This window comes from Puma concolor, chromosome A1, assembly GCF_028749965.1.
Source record: "Puma concolor isolate L17-30 chromosome A1, mPumCon1.1.hap2, whole genome shotgun sequence".
Lineage (NCBI taxonomy): Eukaryota > Metazoa > Chordata > Mammalia > Carnivora > Felidae > Puma > Puma concolor.
The window spans coordinates 11,407,695-11,429,208 of NC_141667.1; the positions used below are offsets into that span (position 1 = coordinate 11,407,695).

The 21,514-nt window shown below is 39.7% G+C and overlaps 1 non-coding gene across 1 annotated transcript; it reads right to left on the bottom strand.

Moving 5' to 3' along the window:
• Positions 1–394: 394 nt before the first annotated feature.
• On the bottom strand, positions 395–457 carry LOC112861865 (U7 small nuclear RNA). Its single transcript, XR_003223741.1, has one exon. It is a non-coding gene; the product is annotated as a U7 small nuclear RNA (small nuclear RNA).
• Positions 458–21,514: the final 21,057 nt, after the last annotated feature.

Consider the following 21,514-nt stretch of genomic DNA (forward strand, 5'->3'; position numbering starts at 1 on the left):
CATGCATTTTCTGAAAGTCTCCTCTGCCTGAGTTCAAAGAAGAGGAAGGGGGAAAGGCAGGAAAAATCCCAGAGGAGGATACAGAAAGCTGATGCATTTCGAGGAGAGCATACACTAAACGGAACATCCACGTTCTGCAGGCGGAGGCCGGAGAAAGAGGGAGGCTCCGTGCTAAATGCGCCTTCCAGATGTTGTTCCTTACAGTGCCTCTCAAGTGCAAGTGTAAGAACTGGGAACTTTTGGCACCAGGAGAGGGGCATGCCAAAGGAAAAAGAATCTCAGGAACATTCTTCCACCTTTTCTCGTCTTTTCCTTGATGACACTTCCACTTATGTCCAGAGAAGTAATGTTGCCCTGGCTCTGGGGAGCCACACTTCTTTTTTTTGGGGGGGGGGGGGGTCCTTCGGGTAAGGACCGGAAAGCCTGCTAGACAAATCCTAAAAGAGCTATAACACTAGAGAAGCCACACTTCTGATCCTGACGCCCACGTACTGGTTGGTTAGACGACACTGATAAACCACCAGCCACGCTGGTCACCTCTTCCCTCGTGAACAACACGAGGTAGGTGGCCAGATGATCTTGCAGGCATCACCCGGCTCTAAACAAAATGCGTGGCCTAAGTGAGTGATCTCTGCTGCTTGGACCCTAAATATACATCATGCTTAAAGTTACAGAAATGTTATCTTAGTAGGAATTCGACACATACAATCTTATAACATGGCATACAAAACACTGGAAAAATTTTGATATCATTGGCATCATCTGAAATGATGCTGATCACTTTAAGAATGCAGTGCTAGGACACCTTTAATAATACTGTTTTCCCCATAGGCATTTTTTTTTTTCCATTCTAGATGCTGATGGCTTGAACAAACGATGATCCCTGGACCATGATACCTGCTCCTTGTGTATAATGCTGCAGTGTTTTACAAGATTCTTCTCCCAAACATAACCCAAAGCTCAGGAACTCTGAATAGAAATGTAGAATTCAAGTTTTAAATGCATTTCATAGAGTTCCTTCTAGTATGTCCTCCTAGCATTTGGCTTTGGGGTCGGCTGCTTATTAGCATGGTTATATTTTCACATTGAGCCTTCCCAGACCATACTGTCTCGCTTAGTTACCCCAGTCACTCCTTGTTTAGGACCAAAATTTCAGCACCATATCACATACAACGGAGAAAAATAATGCTTCTTTAATCAGAGCCTGTTTACAGTGATAATCACAGCTTGGGGATGATCCTAGGCCTTAATTACTTGTTCTTTCAGAAATGCAAGGTCCGAGCACATAGAAGACCAGTATCAATTAGAGGCAGGAAGAGAACCCTTACTAATGTGATAATTTTTGCTTTGTGAAAGCAGTAAATGCAAATATTTACTTTTATGTTACCTCTGAGTTGTTGTTGTTCTGCATGGGCATCCTAGGCACCAGGGAATGATCATTTTTCCAAATATAAAACAACAAAAACTCCAGCTCATAGTCCTTTTGTTTTGGTTCTGATTTAGTTTACCAGGTATTTATTTAGGAGAAAACTCTATTTCGTTACATCAGTCACTACCCATACCCAGACCTGGTCTCTGGGATTGAAGATGTTTAGGAACAACAGATAATACGGAGATATCCCTCAGCTCACATCCACCTGTTCCCGCTGACTCCCACCAACAGACACGCACAATTCTGCAGAAACCCATGACTCCAGCTGCAGAAATGAGGGTCAGGTGCCCAGGTCTCACTGGGCGATCATTTTGAAGGCATCTGTTATTATCATAGTTGTGCCTATTTTTATTGAACGAAGGAAAAAGGTAGAGAGTTAGGTTCACCAGCAAACATAAGAAACCTCACTTAAGATTGCATTTATTTCCTCTTTGCTTTTCTCTCGTGCCAAAATATTGTAACGTGGTAACCTCAAAATCTTGCTCCCTTCCTGTGGAGAAATATTTAAACAGAAAAGCAAAACAAATGCCATTCAGTGTAAAATTGAGTCCTGTTATTAGAAATTATTAGATGATTAACTCAAGAGGTATCCTCTAAAGGTGATGAAAAATAATTCCAGCCCAGCGTCTCGAACATCCTCCTATTGGAAGCATGTTAATTAGCTGCCATGGTATAGGAACTTCCCAACTTAAGATAGCTCAACTTTGGAAACCCCTGCTTGCTATGGTTTTTATCATAAACATAAACCCATGAACATAATCGAGACATATTTATAAATATGCTAACCAATGGTTAACACTCACAACCATGCCAAGGAGTCTGTCAGTAAAATGAGATGCGCTCAACTTGTAAAACAGAAAAACTTTTGACTCCAAGAATATGATCAGATACAGAAAATTCATGCATCTGAAACCAAGCAGTAATTTCTGGAAAGACTGTCTTGCCCCTCTTTGAAATGCTTAAGGATAAACTTGAGGAGACAGCCACTGAAGATTTTCCAGCCAGAGCCAGGAATGATTTGGTCATCTCAGAAAGAGAGTTATTGGCAGATCAGAGTTCAAGGGAAAGTTCAGACACTTTGCTTTTGGTGACCCTGAACCGCCATTACAAACTCCCAGACACCAGGCATGGATCTGTCCCGTCACAGCTATATTTCTTCAATGAATGGAGACAGTCCCATTTATAGCCTCATCCACGAGCTTATTAGGTCTTTAGACCCCAAACTACCCACAGTTACAAATGAGTTACTCTGCTACCAACAGAGCAAAACGTATATCGCCAAGGAAAACAGAAATAACCCAATGTATTTACGTGTCGCTGTTTTCTATATTTCACCTTTCTTAAAGACCGTAATACAACTTGTAATAAATGTCATTACTACCTATACATTTCACAAGGCAAATTTCAAACACTGGTGTTTCTTTCCCCAGCAAAAATGCTAAAATATGATTTCAGAGAGCAAATGCAAGGTCTATTACCGCATACGTAAAGAATAAATTTGTTTTTACTGTTAACAAAACGAAATTATATAAACACTATGCAGACCAAATGTGCTTTCGAAGCTTCTTTAAGAATGAGTTTCAATGCTTACTTCTTACCAAAACCAGCACAGCAACTTTCCTGACAGCAGAGATAAAAGGACCCAATTAATATTAACATATACACACATTTCCTATCATAAGTACATTTAACAATGCTTTATAATGCAACATCTAGTTCCTGCTTCCCAAAGAACTGCCAGCTTCCTGGTTTTCTATTACTAATTCTTCCACTGAAAACAGTCAACACTGGGCCTTGTATTCAAAGGTAACCCCCCAGGTAGTTTCAAATATCCAAATGAAATGGTACAGTTAATTACATAAATCAACTTTCATTGAGTGAAGTGAATTCAATTATCACGGGGCTATAAATATACCAGGTGCAAAAAACATAAAGGCCAGAATAAGGCAAGGTTTTTGAAAATGTAGCCCATTCGTGGTGATTTAGTCTTTGACATGAAATTAATCTGAACGATTACTTTATTTCAATTGTTTTAACTTTCAAATATTACATCATCAAAAATGCAGAAGGTTCCTGTTCCAATAGGAAGCAAAGGTAACAAAGAAAGACCCTAAGGATCAAACCTGGTGGTATAACTCCTTTCCCATGTGGTAAGGAAATTAATTCTGTATTTTAGATGTGATGCAAGAAGAAGTGTTATGTATTTTAAGAAACTGTTTTTGGTATGGCTCATTAATCCCACCAAAGTCAACCACCATTATATTCATTGAGCTTCTCTGATATGCCCAGCACAATGTTATTCAAATAAAAGATACGAAGGGCCTCCTGGGTGCCTCAGTCAGTGACCGACTCTTGATTTCAGTTCAGGTCAGGATCTCACAATTTGTGAGATCGAGCCCCACCTCAGGCTCTGTGCTGACTGCTGACGGCATGAAGCCTGCTTGGGATTTTCTCTCTCCCCCCCTCTCTCTCTCTCTCTGCTCCTCCCTGGTTCATGCTCTCTCTTTCAAAAATAAATAAATAAACTTAAAAAAAAAAAAAGAAAGGTAGGAGCAATAGTACACCAAAAACTAAAGGGAAAAATCAAAAAGCTAAATAAAGTCTGTACTATTTATTTTCCTTTCATAACTGAAGAAAATAAGGGGAAATAGGTTCCTGAGGTAAGTGTCCTGAAAGTGAGTTAGAGCAGGCCAGGAAAAAATACTTCCTTTCTGCTTTTTCACTTCCTTCTTTCCCCTTTCCCAAAGCAAAGGGTGAACATTTGAATCTGCTCCAATGGAAAATTCTAGAAGAGCAGTGTCTCCCTGTTCCCCATGACCCCCTCCCCCAGCACTGTATTGCTGCCACTTCCGGAGTGAGCAAGGGGGGTGGCCACTCCACCTTCTAAGCCTAGGTCTCCCTTGCTCTCTGGAAACCTCCCCATGGGCTTGTCTCCCTCCTTCCTTATAGGAAAGCCTAAAGGGAAAGTATCTCCCAACCAAATCTCGCACATTCTCCTTCACATCATCGCCAATTCCGTTGCCATTCAGAACATCATTCTGAAACCAATTAGGACGGAACCATCAACCCTAAGGCTAAGGCAGACTGAGGGAGCAGACTGCGTGGTGAGTTTCCCTGCCAAACAATGGAAGAAAGAAAACACAAGGTGCCCAATTGCTTATTACATAATAATAACAAAATGGGGGGAAACAAAAGTTGAAGGTGTTAATTCATTGAGTGATATAGAGCAGTAGGAGAAAATCTATTGCTTTTGTAATCCAGGAAATGCACAAAGCTGAAAACCACAGTCTCCGAAGAGAAAATCTTAAGGCAATTACCACTAAGAGAACGATAGTTGAAGGCAATTTTTCTCCAAACTGTTATCCCCATTTGGGAATTACATTTCTTTCTCTCTCCCTTTTTATAGAAAATTAATGAAATGGAAAACATTTTTAAATTACAAAAGTTTGTTCTGTAGAAAGGTTTCCAAACGGTAAGCATTCGATTTAGAGTTCATTTTTCCCTAATTAGTTCTATCCAACACTTGTACAGATTAAATCTTGTTAACCTCAGTTCAAAACTCTTATTTAAGTATTAAAATTTTATTCTACTATATAGAGAAAAGCGAGACCTGCATATATATTCTAATATATAGGGGAAGATGGTTCCTTGACAATAGTTCCTTGTCAATAGTTCCTTGTCAATAGTGTGCGACAACGAAGAAACAGCCTCAGGCCGCTTCAAACACCCCCGAGTCCCAGGCCGTCACCCCTCAACCACTCATGCCAATGGAGATACATGTTGGTCTCGAAATGTACCTTCAAAGTCTGTCTGAAAGACACTCCCCTCCTTCTGTACAGGCTACAGTTCCACGCATGTGTCAAGAATCTGTTCCTATATCCCTTCCTCAATGGAATGCTTCTGGGGTCTCAGGAGTCCCTTCTCTGAAATTCTATTGCTCACTCCTTGAATCTAATCATTTTCATCCTGAATAATAATTTCATTTTGGAAATATAATTTGTACTAGAATTTTTTTTAAAAAACAACAGCTTTGACTAACATGATTAGCACAGCATCTGACACACAATAGGTGCTCATTAAATACAGATCAAGAGATCATTTTTAAATCACTTCTACTCTCATAACCAAAGTGACATTTATTTTTAAGTAATACCTCTATTTTTTAATCTTCTTGGAGATATCCTTTTCCATGCCATTGTTGCTGTTGTTGTTGTTTTTATTTTTTAATTTGTTGATATAGATAGAGTGGTGTCTGTGGCGTGCAGTACAAGGAATCGTTGATGGGTGTAAAAGCCAAATTCCGACCCCTCCTATCAGTGTCACTTTGGTCTGCTCCATTAGTTGAACGGAGGACATACGCTTGCTTGCTCTGTATTTCTATTTTCCTCTATTAGCCTAGACTGAAGCATGAGGTTGACACGTTGATCAACTTCCACATTTTTTCTTGCGTTGAAATATACAAGCCAGAGCTCTTTTTCATTATCATTTTACTGAGTGATTATCAAATGGGATAGAATTGCAAACCGGAATTCTGTGAACTGAATTATTCATTTGAGTGAATTTCAGTATAGCAAGCATCAGCTTACCATTGCTCTGAGCGATCAGCTAAGGTTTCCAAACATTTCCTTATGGGGGACTGCTGTCGCGATATTATTTGCAGTGTGGAATGTCAAAATGGTAAAACTCTACTATTAATAATGAATCTACAGACTCAGGGAGGAGCACTGTGTCTGCAACCAACAGGCTTAGGTTTATCTGGCTTTTTTCTTTTCTTTTTAAAAAGAAATCTTCAGAATTCCAGTTACAAGATTTAGAGCATTTCAATCTTATGCCCTATGAAATCTTATGTGCGGAGGTTAATAAAATGAGATTAATCCAGAGATACTACATGTTGCGTTCTTCTCTTTTTTCCTTTCAAGCACAGTATGCTAAATGATGCCCAGTCTACACTATGGAAGAGGGATTCTGGAAACAACTTAGTAATAATGGAGGTTAGCTGCCATCCAGTGGCTGGAAATATAACTCACTTCCCAGAAGAGCTAAGGAAATGCAAAGTGGACCCACGTCTCATGAGTACAAGGGCTACCAAGAATTTACATTTACTGTCTCATATTTACAAAAAAAAAAAAAAAAAGGAATGATGGGAAAATTGTCGAACCCTTTAATGAGAGAGAAGCCTCTTTTGTAACTCTAAGCCATAAGAAAATTTACTCATTTCCCTTCCAAAAATCCCCAGTTTAGAAACTTTGCCTACCTATACCATATGAGTGAAACTAATGAAATACTTGTAATTTAATTTTTTTAACTTTATTTATTTTTGAGAGAGAGAGAGTGTGTGTGCGCACGTGCACATACACACAGGAGCAGGGGAGGGGCAGAGAGAGGAGGGGAGGGACAGAGAGAGAGAGAGAGAGAGACAGAGAGAGAGAACCCCAAGCAGGCTCCACACTGTCAGTGCAGAGCCCAAGGCAGGGCTTGAATTCACAAACCAGGAGATCATGACCCGAGCCAATTATAGAGTCGGACGCTTAAGAGACTGTGCCACCCAGATGCCCCAATAGTGAAATAATTATAAATGATAAAACAGATCTGACCGCGTGAAAGATGGTACATTGGAGAGGCAAAAAAAATATATGTATGTATGTGTGTGTGTGTGTGTGTGTATATGTGTATATATATGTATATGTTACATCAATCTCTAAAGAATAAAAACGTGAAATATATCCATATAGTGATCCCAATGTTGATAGTTACATAGTGAATTCACTTTGAACAATTTTTATCATTTCCTGTTGTGTAAAACGCAGTATATTTCCCTCGCTTAAACTCCTTAACCTATTCTAATATGAACAATTCTAATATGAACATTTTTAAATAGTTTTTGTTTGTTTTATTATAAAAATAATGAACGTTTATTATGGAAAATATAAGTAAAAACTAAATATCACCAAAATCTGAGCACTATTAACATATATTCTGCCGGTATGCTTTCTGTCAGAAATGCCCTGGCTCTCCCATCTCCCACTTTCCTAAAAAAATAATTAAAAAATATATATGTATATATACATATGTATTCATACGTACATATGTATATATACCTATTTTTAATTTATAAGATATTAAAAAACTTTCTCATACTACTCAATATTCTTCCAAATATGATTTATTTTATTTATTTTTTTTTTTAATTTTTTATTTTCAACGTTTATTTATTTTTGGGACAGAGAGAGACAGAGCATGAACGGGGGAGGGGCAGAGAGAGAGGGAGACACAGAATCGGAAACAGGCTCCAGGCTCTGAGCCATCAGCCCAGAGCCTGACGCGGGGCTCGAACCCACGGACCGCGAGATCGTGACCTGGCTGAAGTCGGACGCTTAACCGACTGCGCCACCCAGGCGCCCCCCAAATATGATTTAAGGACTACATACCATATTGATTAGATAGACTCTAATTTATTTAGCCTGTACATTTTTTCTTAACTTTTAGATTGGTTCCAATTTTGCACATTATAAGCACTATAAAGAATACCTTTGGGAAAAAAAAAGAATTATCTTTGTATACAAATCCTTGTATAGATCTCTGCTTATTATTTCAACAAATTGTTAGAAAAAATATTCCCTAAAATTATGCCTTTGGTTCCCATGAGAAATGTACGTATTTCATCTTTGCCTACATGATAGATGGGAAATGGTAGCCAGCTGTAACCCCATTGCTAGTATAACTTGCCTGTCTTTAGCCATAAGGGGCTGAACATTTTTAAAATATTTATTAGATATTTGGTAGGGGGAGGTGTTGGGGGGGTGTGGGTGTGTGTGAATTGCCAATTCTTGCCCCTTCCTATTGTTCTCCTGGTGATATTCTTTCTGTTGATTTGTAATTGCACTTTTTAAGACTGGATAAAGATACAGCACACACACAGAAAATGAAGAGCTGCTTCGACATTACTATCATACAAAGTCACATTAAAGACAAAAGCCTTAAAGATTTAGACCAAGATAGACGCTTCATTTTTATAAAAGGTATAATCCACTATCAGTATATGGTAGGTATGTTCCAAAAAAAAAAAAAAAAAAGTATTAACATAAAATAAGCAAAGCACAACCTCTTAAAAATATAGGCAAAATTAACAGAAAAACAATAATAAAAGGATGTTCTAAACAATGTGTTAATAGAAATATATTAACTTTTATACAATGGAATACTACTTGGCAATGAGAAAGAATGAAATCCTGCCATTTGCAACAACGTGGATGAAACTGGAGGGTATTCTAAGTGAAATAAGTCAGTCAGAGAAAGACAGATATCATGTTTTCACTCATATGTGGAATTTGAGAAACGTAACAGAAGACCATGGGGGAAGGAAAGGGGAAAAAATCGTTTCAAACAGAGAGGGAGGCAAACCATAAGAGACTCTTAAATGCAGAGAACAAACTGAGGGTTGATGGGGTGGCGAGCAAGGGGGGAAATGGGTGACGGGCATTGAGGAGGGCACTTGTTGGGATGAGCACTGGGTGTATGTAAGCGATGAACCACGGGAATCTCCCTCTGAAGCCAAGAGCACACTGTATACACTGTATATTAGCCAACTTGAAAATAAATTATATTTTTTAAAAAGACAGAAAGGTAATCATCAAGAAAGATAGTGACCCTGCCTTCCAGTCTCTAAGATTATAACTTCAGTTAGCAAACAGTAAGCGTAATCACATTGACTATCCTCTTTAACAATTTTCAAATTTTCCTTTACACCTCCATATTTAAAAAGCCTTCTGTTTTTTGTTTCAGTGGTGTTGTGCTCAATTTAAACTGAGGTCTGTCCCCTACTGGAGTAGTACTGAATAAAATGTGTCTTCCTGCCTTAAAAAAAAAAAAAAAAAGAAAAAAGAAAAAAAGAAATATATTAACCCTTATAGTCTCCAAATAATATTATTCTTTTATATTGCCATAGATGGTTAACAAAACTAATTAAGCCAAAGAAACCTTAATACATTGTAGAGAACAAAAATCACACGAGTCACAACCTGTTACAATAATGTTATATATTAGAATTAATCATGAAGGAACTGCATATCCCTTGACTGCTTTAAAGCTTAGAAAAATAGGGGGGCACCGGGCTGGCTCAGTCCATAGAGCATATAACTCTTGATCTCGGGGTTGTAAGTTTGAGCCCTCATTGTGTGTATACATTACTTAAAAATAAAAAAATATTTTTAAAAAACTTAGAAAATTGTCTTTTAAATTGCTACCGAACCCCTACAGAACTCCAAACTGCAAATACAAGCCATTTAGAATATGACAGATCCCACTAAAGACTCAAGAGGACCAATAAACAGAGAGAACGACAGAGGGACATATGTGGATTCACTTCCAGGGTCCTGGGAAAGGCAGGCAGAGAGGGCTGGGAGAGGGGTGCCCCTAGTCAGGCTGAGTTTGTCAATTCACCCCTGAGAGGCTCTGACCCTCGATGCTTTGAGTGCAAGTCTTTCGGGACCAGCCCAGCACCCAAGACAAGTCCTGGGGGCACCCCCAAGTGCTTGAGAGAAGAAATGGGGCACAAAGGTGGGTCCGGAGAAAATGCATGCAAACTAGAGGTGGTAACTACCACTTAAAGTCTCCGGATTCATTCCTTACCTGGTTCCCAGGTCCCCTCTCTGGAATTCTAGCTGTGTTCCATCAAGATTCCTCATTAACCTCTCCAGGAGAGGCATCCCAAATCTGGAGTCACTCCATGCTACACTTGAATATGAGGATCACAGTGGAAAGCAGGGACCCAGGTGAAGAAACACAGGTAGGTAAAGTGACTTGTCCAAAGCCCAGAGACAAAACGTCTTCATGTTCCCAACATGGCATTATAAGTCCTCTCTTAAAGATGCTTCTCACATTCTTTCTACTAATCTTTGACCCTCAACTCCTTTGCCATCTGACTCACAACTTGCGTCCTCCAAGAAGGATGCCCTGATTGACACTATCTCCTGACCCTGAGTACTCTTCTACATAAAGGTCAATCCTTAGAACTTTCACTGTTTGTTTATATTATTTTATTTGTATCTGTTTATGTTTTTGCTTTGAACTCAAAACAGGTGGTAATGTGTACAGATACCTTTCTGTAAAAGATAAGCAGCTGAATCACTGTGTGCAAACTGAGTTTTAGAAAGCCAAATTATATTTTCTCACTTATACGTCATCATTTTGGTTTCACACAGAAATGACTGCAATAGGTTTAAACAGAAAATATATAAGATCCACGATTCCATGCTGATACTTAAAAATAAAAACCAAAAAAAACACCATTTTTGTCGCTTCTGAAGGTTGCAATGGTACCAACTCACTTCGAAAACTTATAAAGGGAAAAAAATCATTTTTCCTGCTTTTCCAGAACAAACTATATTTTATAGCAATCAGTTTATGATAGTTGTTTTTAGAGAAGAATTCTAGGGTTTTTTTAAATTTTTTTTAACGTTTATTCATGTTTTGAGAGACAGAGACAGAGCGTGAGCAGGGGAGGGGCAGAGAGAGAGGGAGACACAGAATCCGGAGCAGGCTCCAGGCTCCGAGCTGTCAGCACAGAGCCGAGTATGGGGCTTGAACCCACGAACCGTGAGATCATGACCTGAGCTGAAGTCAGACACTTAACCAACTGAGTCACCCAGGCGCCCCCAAGGAATTCTAGTTTTTAAATGCAGAACAAATGAGAGTAAGTCACCATTTTGAGCTCTTAATGAAATACTACATTGAGGCAGCAATGATCAATGGATGCTAAAACCATCAGGTGAAAGACTAATGGGGAATTTTGTAGTGAGTAAATGAGGAGAAATCCATTGATCAATCCTAACGTAACTAAATGTAAGATAACAAGACATTATGCCCCTTGATCTGATGGAATAGAAACCAAACAGCAGCACCTATGAAATACTCCTGTAAAAAAAAAAAAAAAAAAAAAAAATCAGTTCTAATCAAGTGTTTGCCTCAAACTACAAGTTAAAGACAAAGTAGGGAAAGAGGAAATTGTCAAATGACACCATGAGGATAAGGTCAGCCCAGTTCACACAGGGAAACGTTAACGGGACAAATGACACTGTTTCTCCAAACACCATAAAATGACAGTTTAAAAAGGAGCAGGGGAGGTCCAAGTGTTACAGGTTAAAAGAAATGTGTCTTTACAAGACACATCAAGCAACTGTAATACACAGTTCAAACAAGCCAACAGTTTTGTTTTGTTTTGTTTTGCTTTTAATGTTTAAACAAACAGGGCATGGGGGCGCCTGGGTGGCTCAGTCGGTTAAGCATCTGACTTTGGCTCAGGTTGTGGTCTCGCAGTTGGTGAGTTCAAGCCCCGCATCAGGCTCTGTGCTGACATTTTTACTGAAATGAACATAAAAGTTATGAAACTAAAAGTACAATAAATAAATAAATAAATAAATAAGCTATATACTGATATATTTGTAGGTGAAACAATGGGAAGATTGGTATTTGCTTTAAAATCCTCAAGCCACAACAATGGAGAAGAATGAATACAAACAATTCTCCAAAACTGTCAGAGAATGTGGGTTCAGGTGGGTGATAAGTAACACAGAGATTCCATTAGACAGTTCTGTCTACTTTTGTGTCTTCTTGAATTTTTGCATAATAAACAGCTAAGAGTTTTACCCTGGTTTACAGTGTTTAGAGCTACACACAGTCCAAGCAGGATGAGGACTGAGATTAGTGACACAATGTGAACATTATGAACTGAACAGACCCCCTATGGTCTTGTTGCTTTGGGGCTTCAGGCTTTCTTCTCATTCCGTACCCCAAACCTTCACACCCCTTCACACCGTCTGCTCCAGTGATACCACAAGGTCCAAAACACCCTGTATGTATGGGGTTCCAATATTGCTATTTTGTGAAAAAAAGGCCCCCACCTTGTCTGCTTGGTAAGTTCCTATTCTTTGCTTCCCGCTTGTTTCAGACTCACCCGCCTCCATAGGAGAGCTTTCCCAGATGTCACTCCCTGCTCTCCATCACAACCCCTTCCATCCTTGCTTAGAGCACAACCCAGTGTAATTGTGTCTTCACATGATTCATTTCCTCTACTAGAATGAGCCTTTCAAGTACTCATTGTTGGGAGATATTAATAATATTTAACAACCTACACACTAACAAAAACTAATATATGAATCCACATAGAAACCAGTTCTTACATTCTCTTTTATCTTCTAGATAAACTAAACTATATTTGTTACGAAACAACTAACAAAATCTTATAACACATGTCAGCTTAAAATAAATGCCTAGTCTAAGGTATTGCCTGACAAGGACAACTGCTTCAATCTCTTGCAACAAATTCCCCCATTAATTTCACAGTCGTTGGGTAGCATAGTCTTAGAGAATTTACCAGCTATATTTGTTATGGTGCTGGATATTCACTCAGTTTCTACTGAACTAAGAGCAGATACTTTCAAAACTGCCCTGGTCCTCGCAATACTGAGATTTTTACATATTCAAAATCGCCAGTAACAACATTATCATTCAGCCCCTGGACACATCATGTCTTAATCCCATTAATCTGCAGACATATTAACTGACATGGAAAAAGGAACTTTGCACATGTGAATATATTAAGGATTTGGGAAGGGGAGAGACGATCCTGGATTATTCAGGTGGGCCCAACATAGTCAGCTTTTGAAGCAGGAGATAGGAGGGGCAGTGAGAAAGAAGCAAATGTGATAGAAGAAGGAACGTCAGTGTGATGCAAAGAGGTGCCATGAGCCAAGAAAGTCAGCGACCTACAGAAGGTGGAAAAGGAAAGGAAATGGATCCCCCCTGAGAGGACCCAGAAGGAATGCCTACCAAAACCTTGATTTTAGCCCAGTGAAACTGACTTTGGACTTCTGATTTACAAGACTGAATGAAAATAAATTTGGGTTGTTTTAAGTCACCAAGTTCGTGATCCTTTGTTACGGCAGCAATAGGAAACTAATAAACAAGTTAAGTCTTCAAGGATGTTTGTTGGCCTGTCATATTTAAAAATCAAACCCCACCACTCAGGTTCCATGAGCAATGGTGCACTGGTGTGGTTAGGGACAGCTCCGGGGCTGAGCTGCCTCCCCTACTGCTTTGGTATAAAGTATCTTCTCTGGGGGCGCCTGGGTGGCTCAGTCGGTTGAGTGTCCGACTTCAGCTCAGGTCACAATCTCACAGTTCGTGAGGTCGAGCCCCGCGTCAGGCTCTGGGCTGATGGCTCAGAGCCTGGAGCCTGCTTCCCATTCTGTGTCTCCCTCTCTCTCTGCCCCTCCCCCATTCATGCTCTGTCTCTCTCTGTCTCAAAAATAAATAAACATTAAAAAAAAAAATTAAAAAAAAAAAAAAGTATCTTCTCTGTGCTTCAGTTACCTCCTTTGTAAAATGACAAAGGGTGGAGAATACTAATTCCAGTACCCAAATGAACCTTCTTTTAGAACATGGTTGCCCTAGACCAATGCTATATATATAGTACCCCAGCCTTCTTATAACCAAAGTCCTAAGGAGAACACAATTTCTGCAAGAGGGCACAACCACAACTTCATGGGCTCAGAGGGCGTCAGGCCTTTGCCCATTAGGGTACCAGTGCTACCATCACTGTTTCTCCACTGCTTCTGAGCCCTTCTGGCCCAGAGGAGACACATGGCTGGCCCAGAAGCCATGGGAAGCTGGTTTAGGCAGGTAGGAGGCTTGTAGGGACCAGGGGGTCCCTATGGCAGGCTGCACTAGGACTTCCCAGAAGCTGGTGAGTATCAGTGGAGCAGACCGACCCTCTGAAGTCCACAGCAGGGCGCAAGTAGCAGGTATCCAAAAGGCAGAAACGTAGGGGCACTGAGGATCTTGGACACAAACACACAAAAAGAGCAGATGTCAGCCCATAGCTCTGCGCCGGGCCTTCGTCCTTAAATTAGTGGGAAAATGAGAAAGTTTGAAGATTCCAAGTGAGGAGACATCATGGCCAGGGCAACAAAGAGGCCCTTGAGGGTTCTGAGGCAGGGTCTACTTACACACGAAAGGAGGAACTGAACCTTTTGCAACAGTTAGTGTGGCTGTACCAGGACACGCTTGCTCATTTTAGCCTTACGTTAAATTCTGTTTTGTGTAACCGTAGTGGATATTGAAGACCGGTTCCTTCAACAGCCATGTCAATCCACTTCCAGTATTTGTCTGTTACATTTTTGTTCAGGTTTTTTTTTTATATTTACTTTTTATCAAACTCTATTTGACATATAATATGGAGTACATTGGAGGTATACAACGTGTTAATTTGAGGTATCTATACGTGGTAATGATTGCCATTATTCCAAATTTTGCACCTCTATCACATCACATAATGATCATTTCTTTTTAGTGCTTTGAATAATTTCCAGTCTCCTAGCAAGTCTCTAGGGCTTATTTACTACTCATTGTAAATTTGTCCCCTTAAGCAACATCTGTCCTATCCCCCAACTCTCCATCCCCTAGTAACCATTTTACCCTCTGTTTCTATGAGATTGGATTTTTTTTCAAATCCCACATATGAATGATAGTATAATCTCATCTCACTTAGTATAATGTCCTCAAGGTCCATCCGTGTTGCTGCAAACAGCAGGATTTCCTTCTTTCTCAAGCTGAATAATATTGCATTGTATATACATCACATCTTCTTGCTTTTTGCATGGTAGCAACCTAAAAGTTAAACACTACATTTCTCAGACCCCTCTGCAGCTCTCTTGCAGCTAGCTAGAGTTCTACATGTAATGTAGGTTCTTCCATTCAGATGAACTTTCATGAGATCTTAAATCGAACTGAGCTTTGGGGCAACGTAGGGTGTAAGATCTCCACTTCGCCAGGGCAAATTATGGCCAGACGTGAAAGATCTTGGAGCCAGAAGCAGGACAGGAGCTCAGTAGTCATGGAGAGGTCACATTTCCCACACTGGCCCAGTTCTGTAGTGTGGTTTTGGAAGCTCAACCTAGGTTTATTTTATTCAAAACTTCCAATGGTTCGGTATGATAGCTGTAGCCCTCAATAAAGTCCCTTGTGCTTTAAACAGCTAAAGTGAATACTAATACCTATAACTGAGAACAACCACCAGGTAAACGGTACCAAAAGTGAATTCAGGAAACAGCTCTCCTGGAATCTGAGCTTGGCGACCTGATTTGTATCCAACTGCCTTCAGACACTAGGACACTGGAAGTCACGGCCCGTGGGGACAAATCAGTTGCTTAAGCTGTCAGTTTTGGTCGTCTGGAATGAAGCTGACATTGAAGCCCCATGGATTTAGAAGGCCCAAGATCTCCTGCAGTTGCCAATTACGGGGAACGTAAAGAATACGGAACTGTGGGTCGCAGCCACGAGTAGTGAGCGAAAGTGCCCTGAGGGAAAGAGAGTCCCAGATCTTTGGAAACTACTGAATCTAGCTCTGAGCTAGCACAGTATGCACCGTGGGCTATCAGTTAAAGTGGGGGAGCGTGGGGTTAGTGATAAATGATGTTTGGCACCATATCTATCTCACAGTGACCCAGTGGATACATAAACTCATTCTGTGACCCAGCGGACATGCGAACACATGCTGTGGTCACTTCCACAATGCCTAAACGTATGGTAACAAGAGATGCCCTCGGCAAATGGCAGAATCCTCCATTCTTCCAGGTGAGGACTTTCCTAGAACAACTTTTCCCTTTAAAAACAGAAAGCGGGGGCGCCTGGGTGGCGCAGTCGGTTAAGCGTCCGACTTCAGCCAGGTCACGATCTCGCGGTCCGTGAGTTCGAGCCCCGCGTCGGGCTCTGGGCTGACGGCTCAGAGCCTGGAGCCTGTTTCCGATTCTGTGTCTCCCTCTCTCTCTGCCCCTCCCCCGTTCATGCTCTGTCTCTCTCTGTCCCAAAAATAAATAAACGTTGAAAAAAAAAAAAAATAAAAAAAAAAATAAAAACAGAAAGCAGGGGCACCTGGGTGGCGCAGTCAGTTAAGCGTCCGACTTCAGCCAGGTCACGATCTCGCGGTCCAGGAGTTCGAGCCCCGCGTCAGGCTCTGGGCTGATGGCTCAGAGCCAGGAGCCTGTTTCTGATTCTGTGTCTCTCTCTCTCTCTGCCCCTCCCCCGTTCATGCTCTGTCTCTCTCTGTCGCAAAAAAAATAAACGTTGAAAAAAAAAATTTTAAATAAAAACAGAAAGCAGTGCCACCACCGAAGATGAGACAGAGGCAGGTGGTGATCCCGACCACAGATCCTTTAAAACCACTTGTTCTGCTAGGACTTGTCTCAAGACACAAGATCTCAGAGCAGGGCTCCCCAGTCCTGGTTCTGCTAATATTTGGGGCTGGATAATTCTTGCTTTGTGCAATGTTTAGCAGCATCCTTGGCCTCTAGCCACCACATCCCAATAGCACAGCCTCTCCACTTGTGACAATGTCTTCAGACATTCTGGGGAACAAAACTGCTCTTGGTAGAGAAGCACTGAAATGACATGAAATAAGCTTAATCAGGGATTGATTCCAGTTACAGCTGCTATTCTAAATGGGATTTCTTGAACTAGAAAGAAGCATAATTCTCATTGAGCTTCTTTGGTTTTGGAGGTAATATATCCTAAATTTGGGTATACTGTCCCTGCCATGTACACAGTAATGTACAAGGTTTCCAGCTTTGAGTGGTCCAGAGCAAGACACAGCTCCATCTGGTACAAGTCTCTCTGACCTTCTGACCTATCTTGAAGTTTTTGGGGAAGATGGGATGCTGTGGGGAACTGAGAGAAGAAAATCATAACAGAGTCCCCTTGCCCACTTTGGAAACAACTCTTCTTTTGAAAAAAAAAAAACCCTGGCTTGCTACTGAGCCTGATAGAAACTTCTAGTATCCATGGCATCTGAAATTCCCATTATGAGTCCAGTGTTTGCTAATCCTTGGGGTCATAAATTTGGGCTTACATAATGACTGCCCACCAGGTCCTGAAGGCACAGGTAAATTCTTTGAGCAGGGAGGTCATATTCTCAGTGAACTTACACCTGTACACAGTTACTTTTCTCAACCCACACCTGGTGTGTCTTGGGAGGCAGGTCACTTTGCCTCTCCTCCTATGCCCCAAACAATGTTTCTGGTTTGACCCAACTCCTAGAACTTGAAAGATGGAATCTTACAAGGTCATCTTTCCCAATTTCCTTACAGGACAGATTAGGAAACCCATGCCTGGAGGAGTCTAGTCCTTTCCCCAAAATGATAAAGACAGATGGTAACTGGCTAGGATAAGAACTTACCCACGGTCTTTCTGCATATTTGATGGTAAAGAGTTGGTCTAAGATTCTTGAGTAAGAAACGATTCTGCATCCTGCTTCGGCCCTTTCCTTGACACTTGTCATACCCAGAGAAAGAAAACCTATCAATCTGTTGCATTTCACAACATTGTCACACTTCTACAAAAATAGAGAAAGTTTTGACTATGTAACTCAAAACCCTCCCATCAGTTCAGCTCTGCTTCTTGTCTCTACCCCTAGGTGGTTTACCTAGCCTCACAGAGCTTATAGGAATCCTTCCTCAAGTCCAAGGTAATCATAAACACACTTGGTCCTAGATTTGCTTAAAACTGACATAAGGAATGCATTACTCTTGTGAAAATAATGCTTTGTCAAGAAATTAAGGGTAAGAGCGTAATCCATAAAGCATAATGACATTCACATTCTAGGGATCTCAGAACAAGAGAGAAAAGGGGGGGGCAGAAAATTTATTTGAAAAAATAATAGCTGAAAACTTCTCTAATTTGGGGAAGAAAATAGATACCCAGATCTAGAAGGCACAGAGATCTGCCCAAAAGTTCAACCCAAAGAAGTCCACACCAAGACACATAGTAATTAAAATGACAAAAAGTAGTGATAAATAAATAAGTTTCAAAGCAGTAAAAGAAGTAAAAAAAGACATACAAGGGAAACTCCATGAAGCTATCTGAAGATTTGTTGGCAGAAACTTTGCAGGCCAGAAGGGAATGGCATGATATATTCAAAGTGCTGAAAGGGAAAACTCTGCAGTCAAGAATACTCTATCCAGCAAGGCTACCATCCAGAATACAAGGAGAGATAAAGAGTTTCTCAGACAAACAAAAGCTAAAGAGGTTCATGACCACAAAATCAGCCCTACAAGAAAGGCTAAAGGAGACTCCTTAAGTGGAAAGAGAAGACCATAAGTAAGAGTAAGAAAAGTAGGAAACACAAAAGCAGCAAATGTAAGTATACCTACAAAAATCAGTCAAGAGATTCACAAAATAAATGGATGTAAAATATGACATCATACACCTAAAACATGGCAGGGGGAGGGGGCTGGGGAGGAGTAAAGAATGGGTTCAAACTTAAACAACCATCAACTTCAAATAGACTACTATATACAGAAGATAATACATACAAACGTAACGGTAACCACAAATCAAAAACCAGTAATAGAATGCAAAGAATAAGGAGAAAAGAATCCACGTATACACTTAAGAAAGCCAACAAACCATGAAAGAGAGCAAGAAAAGAAAGGAATAGAGAAAATCTATAGAAACAACCACAAAACAAGTAACAAAATGGCAATAAATACATATCTATCAATAATTACTTGCATGTTAATGGACTAAATGCTCCAATCAAAAGACGCAGGGTAATGCAGTGGAAAAACAAACAAACTACAAAAGACTCATTTCAGACCAAAAGGTACCTGCAGACTGAAAGTGAGGAGATGAAGGAATGTTTATCATGCAAACAGATGTCAAAAGAAAACCAGGGTAGCAATACTTATATCAGACAAAATAGACTTTAAAACAAAGACTGTAACAAGAGACAAAGAACGACACTATATAATAATAAAGGGGACAATCTAACAAAAGGATATAACAATTGTAAATATTTATACACCCAACATGGAAGTACCCAAGTACCTTTAACAGTTACTAGTAAATATAAAGGACGTAATTAATAGTAATACAATAACAGTGTGGGACTTTAACACCCCATTTGCATAGATGGAGAGATCATCCAAACAGAAAATCAACAAGGAAACAGCGGCTTTTTGAATGATACACTGAACCAAATGGATTTAACAGATATATTCAGAATATTCCATCCTAAAACAGCAGAATACACATTCTTTTCATTGCATACAGAACATCCTCTAGAAGAGATCACACATTAAGCTACAAAATAAGTCTCAACAAATTCAAAAAAATCAAAGTTATACCATACATCTTTTCTGACCACAATACTATGAAACTAGAAGCCAACCACACAAAAAAATCTGGAAAAAGCACAAATACATGGAGGTTAATTAACATGCTACTAAATAATGAATGAATCAACCAAGAAATCAAAGAAGAAATTAAAAAGTACATGGAAATGAGCAAAATTGGAAACATAATGGTCCAAAACCTTTGGGATGCAGCAAGAGTGGTTCTAAGAAGGAGGTTTATAGCAATATAGGCCTACCTCAAGAATCAAGAAAAATTTCAAATAAACAACCTAACCTTAAACCTAAAGGAGCTAAAAAAAAAAACAAAGAACAAACAGAACCTAAACCCAGTAAAAGGAAGAAAATAACAAATATTAGAGTAGAAATAAATGATACAGAAACTAAAAAAAACAGTAGAACAGATCAATGAAACCAGGAGCTGGTTCTTTAAAAAAAATAATAAAATTGATAAAGCTCTAGCCAGACTCATCCAAAAGAGAGAGCAAGAGAGAGAGAGAGAGAGAGAGAGAGAGAGAGAATCCATATAAAATCACCAATGAAAGAAAAGAAATAACAACACCACAGAAATATAAACAATTATAACAAAAAATTATGAAATCTATATGCAACAAATTGAACAACTTAGAAGAAGCAGATAGGTTCCTAGAAACCTAAAATCTACCAAATGTAAAGCAGGAAGAAATACAAAATTTGAATAGACTGATTACCAGCAAGGAAATTGAATCAGTAATCAAAAAACTCCCAAAAAACAACAGTCCAAGAACATATGGCTTCACAGGTGAATTCAAACAAACATTTAAAGAAGAGTTAATACCTTTTCTTCTCAAACTATTCCAAAAAATAAAAGAGGAAGGAAAACTTCCAAATTCATTCTATGAGGCCAGTATTATCCTGATACTACAACCAGATGAAGACACCACAATAAAAGAGAACTACAAGTCAATATTTCTCATGAATATAGATGCAAAAATCCTCAACACAATATTAGCCAAACCCAACAATAGATTAAAAGCCAAACCCAACAATACATTAAAAACAATCATATACCACAATCAAGTGGGACTAATTCCTGGGATGCAAGGGTTCAATATTGACAAAACAATCAACTGAACAATATTCGCAAACACATCAATAACAGGATAAGAACCATATGATTATTTCAATAGATGGCAGAAAAAGCATTCAACAAAATATAACATCCATCCATGATAAAAACCCTCTGTGGGGGTGCCTGACTGGTTCAGTGAGAAGAGCATGTGACTCTTGATCTCAGATTCGTGAGTTTGAGCCCCACAGTGGGCATAGAGAGTACTTAAATAAACTTCTTTAAAAAGAGAAAAACTAAAACAACAAAAAACAAAACAAAACAAAAAACCTCTGCAAACTAGGCCTAGATGGAACATACCTCAACATAATAAAGGTCTTATATGAAAAACCCACATCCAACATCATACTCAAGGCTGAAAAACTAGATCTTTTCCCCTAAGGTCAGGAACAAGGCAAGGATGTCCATTCTCAATACTTTTATTCAACATAGTACTGGAAGTCATCGCCACAGCAATTAGACAACAAATGGAAATAAAAGGCATTCAAATCAGTAAGGAAAAAATAAAACTCCGTGTGCAAATGGTATGATACTATATAGAGCAAACCTTAAAGACGCCACAAGAAAACTACTAGAACTGATAAATGAATTCAGTAAAATCACAGGATACAAAATCAATGTACAGAAATCTGTTGCATTTCTATACACTAATAATGAAGCAGCAGAAAGTGAAATTAAGAAAACAATCCAGGGGCACCTGGGCGGCTCATGTGGTTGAGTGTCCAACTCTTGACTTCAGCTCAAGTCATGATCCCAGGGTGGTGGGGTGGAGCCCCGCATTGGGGTCCACAC